Source organism: Callithrix jacchus, chromosome 3 (genome assembly GCF_049354715.1).
Source record: "Callithrix jacchus isolate 240 chromosome 3, calJac240_pri, whole genome shotgun sequence".
Lineage (NCBI taxonomy): Eukaryota > Metazoa > Chordata > Mammalia > Primates > Cebidae > Callithrix > Callithrix jacchus.
The window spans coordinates 149,107,727-149,117,075 of record NC_133504.1 but is presented as its reverse complement, the minus strand read 5'-3'; the positions used below and the strand labels follow the sequence as shown (position 1 = coordinate 149,117,075).

General features: G+C 35.0%; 1 long non-coding RNA gene across 2 annotated transcripts in view; it reads left to right on the top strand.

The window, feature by feature from the left end:
* The first annotated feature begins 639 nt into the window (after positions 1-639).
* The window catches only part of LOC144581962 (uncharacterized), a 35,848-nt gene continuing 27,138 nt past the window's right edge, over positions 640-9,349 (top strand). The window contains exons 1-2 of one of the 2 annotated variants that reach the window (XR_013533478.1): positions 640-774; positions 2,330-2,359. This is a non-coding gene — a long non-coding RNA (uncharacterized LOC144581962). Of the gene's footprint in view, positions 775-821; positions 961-2,329; positions 2,360-9,349 lie in introns of those variants that run through there. The other variant, XR_013533479.1, reaches the window with a different exon arrangement.

Here is a 9,349-nt window from a genome sequence, read left to right as displayed (position 1 = left end):
TCATCAGTTCACCGCTACTTCGTTTCCCCGCTCTCCATCTTTCAGAGAGGGATTTGCAGTATATTCTTTAGGTTTATGCGAGTTCGTATGTAGGACTGTAGTGTTCACATATAGTTTGTTGCTGTTTGGCAACATGAATACGTTTGCAATTTATGAATATATTTATCTCTCTATCCCAAGCTCTTTAATGCATATTTGCAAACGCAATGACAGCTAAGCGTCTTGGGTCAAAAAACTCATCAAAGTCAGGTTTGCAGAAGAGCAAACTGTATCATGGGAAATCCGGGAGCCCTCAGTAAGAGAAAACAGGGAATGTAATGGAGTACTGGCTTTTGCTGAATGAGTCTAAGAAAGGGATAGGGGTAGCTGGAATCAGCTTTGAGCTGGGTATCACAGATCTTTATCTAGGAGTGGGAAGGAAGGAAGTAGGGCTGTGGAAGTTACTGTTAAGACAGCAGCAATGACTCAAAAGGAGAAGGGTGATATGTCTTCACCATGTTCCATTAGGAACACTTCCATTAAGAACACTAGGGTTCTGTTAGGAATAATACAATCTTGACTCCCAGCTGACTGAAGGTTCTGTTTCCCTGGAAACTACAAGTTTAAAAGAAAAGTAAAACCTTGTGTTCTCAAACTCGCTATATGAAGTTCTGCACCTGAGTTGTAAATCCAGCCTACTTCTTTAGATGAAATGACTGCTCTTACATTCTTTAGTCAAGAATAGGATGTTACATTCTTGTTGATTTTGCTTAAAACAACATTGCTCACACACAGGTAATAGACAGATTTGTTAGTACATAACCTTGAGTAAGTTTGCGAAAGTGATTTTTGGCTAGGTTGGGTGGCTTACACCTGTAATCCCAGCACTTTGGGAGGCCAAGGCCAGTGGATGGCTTGAGCCCAGGAATTGGAGACCAGCCAGGGCAACATAGCCAGATCATCTCTACAAAAAAGATCGAGGTAAAATGGAGTACTTTGTAAGCTATGCATAGAATTTAGGCTTTGTATTTCAGGCAATGGGGAGTCACTTAGCTTTATGAATTAAAGATAAGAGACTAGAACATATGTGTTTTAGGAAGAATGCTGCAGAAAGGTGGAGATTGAATTATAGTCTTGAATTCCAGTCATGTACCTAATAAGGAAGTTTGGGTAAAGAATGAACTGGATATTTGGCAAAGGTCCCATAAGATTATAATAGAACTGAAAAATTCCTATCACTTAGTGACATTGTAATAAATGTAAAGTCATAAAGCAACACCACTTGTGTTTGTGGTTACATGGGTGTAAACAAACCTACTGTTTCCAATCTCATAGAAGTCTAGCACATATAATTAGGTACAGAACATAATACTTGATAATAAATGACTATGTTACTAGTATATGTATTTGCTCTATTACACTTATAATTATTTTAGAATGCATTACTTCTATTTATATATTTTTTTATTATTTATTTTTATTGTTTATAATTTTTAATGTTAACTGTAAAACAGCCTCAGGGAGGTCATTCAGGAGGCATTCCAGAAGAAGGCATTGTTATTATAGATGACAGCTCCATGTGCATTATTGCCCCTGATGAACTTCTAGTGGGATAAGATGTGAAGGTGAAAGACAGAGATGTTGATAATCCTGACCCTGTATAGGACTAGGCTAATGTGTATATTTGTGTCTTCATTTTTAACAAAAAATTTAAACAGAGAAAAACATTCAAAATAGATTTTAAAATTAAAAATACTTATGTTTTATATCCTTAGTCTTAAGGACATAAAGAAAGGAAATATTTTGGACAGCTGTCCAATGTGTGTTTTAACCTCAATGCTATTACGAGAGTCAAAAAGTTTTTTATTTTTTTATTTGAGACAATGTCTGGCTCTCTCGCCCAGGCTGGAGTGCAGTGATTCAATCTCGCCTCACTGCAACCTCTGCCTCCCAGATTCAAGCAATTCTCCTGCCTTGGCCTCCCGAGTAGCTGGGACTACAGGCACATGCCACCAACCCCGGATAATTTTTTGTGCTTTTAGTAGACACAGGGTTTCACCATGTTAGCCAGGATGATCTTGATCTTCTGACCTCGTGTTCTGCATGCCTCGGCTTCCCAAATTGCTGGAATTGCAGGTGTGAGACACTGCACCCAGCCAAAACGTTTTTAAAAAATTATAAACCAAGAAAGTTATAGGAAACTAAGGTAAATTTATTACTGAAGAAAAAAACATTGTTTTATAAATTTAGTGTAACCTAAGTGTACACTGTTTACAAAGTCTGCAGTAGTAGACAGTAGTGTACTAGTTCTTCATATTCACTCACCACTCATTCACTGACTTACCCAAAGCAACCTCCAGTCCTGCAGGCTCCGTTCATGGTAAGTGTCCTATACAGGTGTACTGCTAATATTTTTTAATTCTTATGCCTTTTTTTTATCATACCTTTTCTGTTTAGATATGTAAATATATACCATTGTATTATGATTGCTTACAGTATTCAGTACAGTAATATGCTGTACAGGTATGTAGTCTAGGAGCAATAGGCTATACCATATATGTGTAGTTTGTGTACATATACTATGTTTATATACATATACTGTGTAACATTCACACTATAATGAAATCGCCTGAAGATGCATTTCTCAGAATGTATCCTCATCATTAAGTGATGCTTGACCATACAGCAGGAAGACTCCAACACAGAATGACTCCAAGTGTATCTTGTATTTTTTCTGCCCAGACTCGGTATCAGGCATTTCAATAGCTGATAGTTGTTTTATTAATCAACAATGGATGTTACATTTTGTCAAACACTTTCTATGTATCTATTCAAATGGTCATATGATTTTCCATTCTATTATGTTGGTGTATTTAATGTTGAGTACATTTTGTATTGCTGGGGAAAATTCTATTTGGACATTGTTTTTCTTGGTCAGGGTTTGTCTTATACATTTATTGTAGGGTTCAATTTGCTAAAATTTCATTTAAAATTTTTACCCCTACATGTATGAGGGATGGAAGTCTATAGTTTTTTTTGTTTGTTAGGGTTTTTTTTGTGTGTGTGAGGTCTTTGTCTAGTTTTAGTATCATAGTAATTACAAACCATAAATTGATTGAGAAATTTTCCCTCTACAGTGTTTTGGAAGAATTTCTGATGAATTGATAATTATATTATTTCTTCTTTAAATACTTAATAGAATTCACTAGAGAAGCTGTATGTAGATAGAGTTTTCTTTTTTGAAGAATTTCAACTACAAGTCCAATTTATTGAATAAATACAGGATTATTCAGGTTATCTATTACATAATTTTCATTGAGATTTTATTCACATAGCATAAACTCACACTTTTACAGTATATGATTCAGTAACCCCTCAGTATATTCACAATGATGTGCAACCATCACCACTAATTCTATTTTTCTATTTCTGTCCCCTATCCCCCATCAAAAGAGACCTCATCACCTGATAGCAGTCACTTCCAATTCTCCCTCCCCTACTTCATCTCCTGGCAACCACTAGTATACTTCCTTTCTCTGTGGATTTGCCTATTCCAGATATTTCATATCAATGGAATCAATATGCGGCCGTTGTCTCTTGTTTCTTTCACTTTGCGCTATATTTTCAAGCTTCATTCATGTTGTACATAATCACATTTTACTGCAGAGTAATATTCCATTGTGTTGACATACCACATTTTGTTTATCTACTTCCCAGCTAATAGACATTTGGATTTTTTCCGGCTGCTATGAGCATTTAAACAAAAGTTTTTGTATGAACATATATTTTCAGTTCTCTTAGAAATATACCTGGAAGTGGAATTCCTTGGCCATATGGTAACTACATGATTAACTTTTTGAATAGCTGCCAAACTGTATTCACAGTAACTATACCATTTGATATTCCACCAAAAAGGTCTGAGGGTTAAAATTTCTCACACCCTTGCCAAGACTTATTTTGTATCTTTTTTATTATAGTGATTCTAGTGGGTATAAAGTGATTTGAATATGTGTTTCTCTAAAGACTTTTGATATTGAGCATCTTCATGTGATTATTGCTATTTTGGTATCTTATTTGGAGAACTGTCTATTCTAATATTTGTTAATTTTTAAGTTGGGCCATTTGGTCTTTTACTATTGAATTATAAGAGGTTTTCATATGTTCTGAATAGTAGACCCTTATTAGATATATGATCTAGATATATTTTCCCCCATTTTGTGATTTATTTTTCACTTTCTTGATACTGTCTTTGGAAGAAAAAACATTTTTCAGTTTGATGAAGTCCAGTTTATCTACTTTTTCTTCAGATATCATGATTTTGATGTGCTGTGTAACTAGAAACATTTGGGCTTGTATTTTGCATCTTCTTTCCTTTTGTTTTTCAGTTATTCACTTTTATCATACTTTACAAAAGCACTGGTTTGTGAAAAACTGAAAATAAAAAAAAAAATGTATCCTTCACCACAGGTAGCTTGATAAGCGCTGCTTTTGAGAACTATCCTGTTTTCACTGGATAGCACTTAGAGTATGTTTGTGGCCTTACACAGTGGCCCAAACAGGGTGCTGAGGAAGCGGGTTGAAAGGGATGAGTCAAGGGACAGGTCATGAGCAGCTGCTTGTGGGAGCTGGTCCCTTAACACCTGGAGAAAAGGGAAGGGATGACTTCAAATCTTCCAATGCTCAAGGTCAAGATTGACACCTGTGATCTATTATAAAAAGTTTTACAGTTTTATCTTTTAGATTTAAGTCTTTGAATTAATTTTTATGCATCATAAGTGGCAGAGGCCAAACTTCATTCTTTTACAGGTAAATATTCAATTGTTGAAGCATCATAAATAGAAAAGACCGTTCTTTACCCCCTTGAATAGTCTTGGAAAACTTACTGAAAATCAGTTGACCCAAGAAACATGGACTCTCAGTTCTATTCCGTTGAGCTACATGTCTATCTTTATGCCAGTACCACAATATTTTGTTTAAGATTAACTTGTAGTAAAGCGTGAAGTCAGAAAATGTGAGTCCTCCATGTCTGTTTTTCTTTCTGAAGGCTGATTTGGCCATTCTGGATACCTTGCATTTCCATGTGAATTTTAGGATCAGCTTGACCATTTCTGGGAAAAAAAAAGGTGATTGGAATTTGATAGTAATTATACTGAATAGATTGATCAATTGGTGAATATTACCATCTGAACTATATTAAATTAATCAATCCATGAGCACAGGATGTCTTTCCACTTATTTAACTGTTCTTTAATTTCTTTCAGCAATATTTTGCAGTTTTCAGCATACAAGTCTTAAACCCTTTTGGTTAAATTGCTTCCTAAGTATCTTTTTGATACTATTGTAAAGGTGATTGTTTTCTTAATTTCATATTTACATTGTTATTTGCAAATGTATAAGAACAACTGATTTTTCAGAATCACAATGAGATATCATCTCACACCTGTCAGAATGGCTATTATTAAAAAGTCAAAAAATAACAGATGCTGGTAAAGCTATGGAGAAAAGGGAATGCTTATACACTGTTGATGGAAATTTAAATTGGTTTAGCCTCTATGGAAAGCAGTTTGAAGATTTCTCAAAGAACTTGAAGCAGAACTACTGTTCAACCCAGCAATCCTATTACTTGGGTATATACTGCAAGAAAATTAAATTTTTCTTCTGAAAAAGACACATGCATTTGCATGTTAACCACAGCACTATTCACAATGGCAAAGACATGGAATAAAGCTAGGTGCTCACCAACGGGGTATTGGATAAATAAAATGTGGTACATAACACCATGGAATACTAGGCATCCATAAAAAAAATGACATCACATTCTCTGCAGCCATGTGAATGCATCTGGCAGCCATTATCCTAAGGAAATTTATGCAGTAACAGAAAACCAAATATCACATGTTCTCATTTAGTGGGAACTAAACGTTTGGGTGCACATAGACATAAATATGGGAAAAATAGACATTGGGTTCTAGTTGGGGGAGGGAGGGATGAAAAACTACCATTATGTTCCATGCTTACTGGATGATGGGATCACTCATACATCAAACTTCAGTGTCACTCAATATACCCAAATAACAAACCTGCACATATACCCCTTAATCTAATAAAAAGTTGAAATTATTTTAAAAACAACGGCAAATAAAAGAAAGAAAAACAAGGCAAAACAAAATGAAAAATACTCACATGTCAAAGATCTTGGTGCCTAAAACATTCAATAAAGCATGTACTTCTAGATTTGCAAATAATTCCTTGCTCAATTAAACTGTGTTTAAAAAATACAAAAATAAAGCCAAGACTGGGTTAATAAGCAAAACAAGCAGACAAAGATAAAAAACCAACTGATTTACAGTCTTACGTTCTTCAACTTTGCTGAACTAGCTTATTAGCTATAATAGTTGTGTGTGTGTGTGTGTGTGTGTGTGTGTAAGGATTTTCTATATGTAAGATTATATATAGTTTTACTTCCTTTCCAATTTGAGTGACTTTTATTCCTTTTTCATGCTATTTGCTCTGGCTAGAACCTCAACAACAATATTTAATATGAGACATCCTTGTCTTGCTTCTAATTTTGGAGAAGAGCTTTCAGTCTTTCACCATTAAGCATAATGTTTTTGTGGTTTTCGTGGATGCCACTTATCAGTTTAAGGGAATCCCCTTCTATTTTTAGTTTTCTGAGTGCTTTTTAAAATAAAAGTGTATTGGATTTTGTTAAATACTTTTCTGTGTTTGTTGAGACAACTATTGGGTTTTTGCTTTAGTCTATTAAATGGTGTTTATCTTGATTTTCCCATATTGAACTAACTTGACATACCTGGGATAAATCTCATTTGGTAATATACAATTCTTTTTAGATAGTTGCTAGATTTGGTTTGTTAGTATTTTGCTGAGGATTTTAACATCTATGTTTATAATGCCACTAATCTGTAGTTTTCTTTTCTTTTGACGTCTTTGTCTGGCTTTGGTATCAGAATTGTATGGGCCTCATAGAATAAGTTAGAAAATTTACCTGCCTCTTTTTGTTGAGAAAAACTGGTGTTAATTCTTAGAATTTACCAGTGAAATGGTCTGTTCCTGGGCTTTTTATCTGTTAGAAGCTGTTCGATAGCTAATTTAGTCTCTTTACTTACTATTAATCTATTTGGATTTTCTTTCTTGAGTCAGTTTTGGTGGTTTGTGCATTTCTAGGAATTTGTTTCATCTAGATTATTTTGTTTGCTGGTGTATAATAATTCAGTGTACCTCTTTTTAATCCTTTTAGTTTTTGTGAGGTTGGTAGCAATATCCTTTCTTTCATTCTTGATTTTAGTTATTGGAATTGTTTTTTTTTTTCCTAAAAGTTTATCAGTTTTGTTGATCTTTTCAAAATACTAACTTTTGGTTTTGTTGACTTTTCTGCATTATTTTCCTATTTCCTATTTCTTTTATTTCTGCTCTCCTCTTTATTATTCCCTTCCTTCTGCTTGCTTTCACTTTAATTTTCTCTTCTTTTTCTATTTTCCACTCAGAGTTTCTTGCTGTTGTTTGTAGTTATTGTTTATTTGTTTAGTAACTTTTCTGCCCCAAAGTCACAAGTAAATTCTTTCTTGTGTGTGGCCACTGAGAAATCTGTTCTGTTAGCCTAATGGTCAGATAATGATTAAACAGATATACCCTTAAATGTCTAAATAATTTCCCAGTCCTCGCTCTGTGTGTGTGTGTGTGTATGTGTGTGTGTGTGTGTGTGTATACGGATGGATGTTGGGGCACACCTGCAACACAGGCAGTTTACAACTCTACTTTAGCCTTTGCTTCCTCCTTGCACGGAGCCTACAGGTCAGCCATGGGTGAGAGCTTGGGGTCTTCTCAGGTCTTTTTTGAGCATGTACACTAGCCTATGCATGTGTTTGACATTCTATATTCCAAAGAACATGTTGGAGTTTTTCAAGTCTCCAATGATAACTCATTCCCCAGCCTTTCCATGTTTTTTGGTTAATCTGTTTTTTGTCCCAAGTATTAACCATCAACTCAGCCAGCAGCAACTAAACAGTTTGCCTGTTAAGAATTTTGGCAAATGTCTCCTTCCTATTGGTAGTGACTTTAACACTAGATGAGTTCTGAGTTGGGCAAAATAAAGAAAAGTCTTTCAGTGGATTCTTCCAGAGTTTTTCTGTATTAAACAAACAGGTTAGATATGGCTGTTCTTTAGAAATGAGGCTTTGAAAGTGCTGCATCCCTGTATCTGCCACTGATCTGGGGTGAGGATGTGCCTAGGGTATGCTAAAACACCCCAAAATTCACTGTTCTTACAAATATTTAGCTGTTTTTATTGAATAAGTCATCCCCAGGTTTCTGCAAGTCTTTTGTTAATATCTGGAATTCTGAAAAAGTTGATTTTGATAGAGTTTTCCAGGTTTTCCTTTGAAAAATTTTCTCTTTAACTTTTTGAAAACATGGAATAGAGTTATGATAAATGTTCTAATGTTCTTATCTACTAATTATATCATGTGTGTTATTTCTGATTGTCTTTCAATTGATCAATTTTTTTCTCTTACTGTTCATATTTTTCTACTTCTTTGCCTGCTGGTAATTTTCCATTTGATAGTCACATTGTGAATTTTACAATTTTTGAGTGCTCGATATTATTGTTTTCCTAAAAATACCCTTGAGATTTGTTCTGGGACATGGCTAAGTTACTTAGAACTAACAGGAAACAGTTTGGTGCATTTCAGTCTTGTTTTTATACTTCTTTAGGTGGGATTAGAGCAGGGCTTTTTTCCAGGGTTAACTTTCCTCACTACAGGATTAAGAACTTTCTTAGTATTCTAACCTTTACCTCATGAACTATGGTGTTTTCTAGTTGTGGGAACATACCTACATGTGCCTCAGATACTGTTCTCTCCGAACTTTGAGGTATCTCTCTCCCTAGCCTCACACAATTTCCTCATACACTTGTGCTGATCAATACTCAGCTGAATGCTCCAGGGAACACTCCTCAGATCTCCAGAGTTCTCATTCTGTGCAGCTCTCTTCTCTTGGTACTTTGCCTCACAAACTTAGCCACCTTGGCTTCCCTGGACTCCTACTTCTGTCCTCTCAACAGAGAGATGGTGGGTTTCTGAGTTCCCCCGCCCTGTGCTACAACATGGAAATGTTCCGTAGATGTTAATCTAAGACAATTGTAGGGCTTACTTTTTTGTTCCTCATCATTCAGGAATCTCTGTCCTTCACTGCTCAATGTCCAGTGTTTTTGAAGATGTTGTTTAATATATTTTGTCCCATTCTTTATTTAAGTCAAGAGGGTAAATCCAATCCCTCTGCATGATCTTAGCTGAATTTAAATAATGGTTGGGTTCTTCAAATATAATTAGATAAAATCTCATTTCCCAAAATC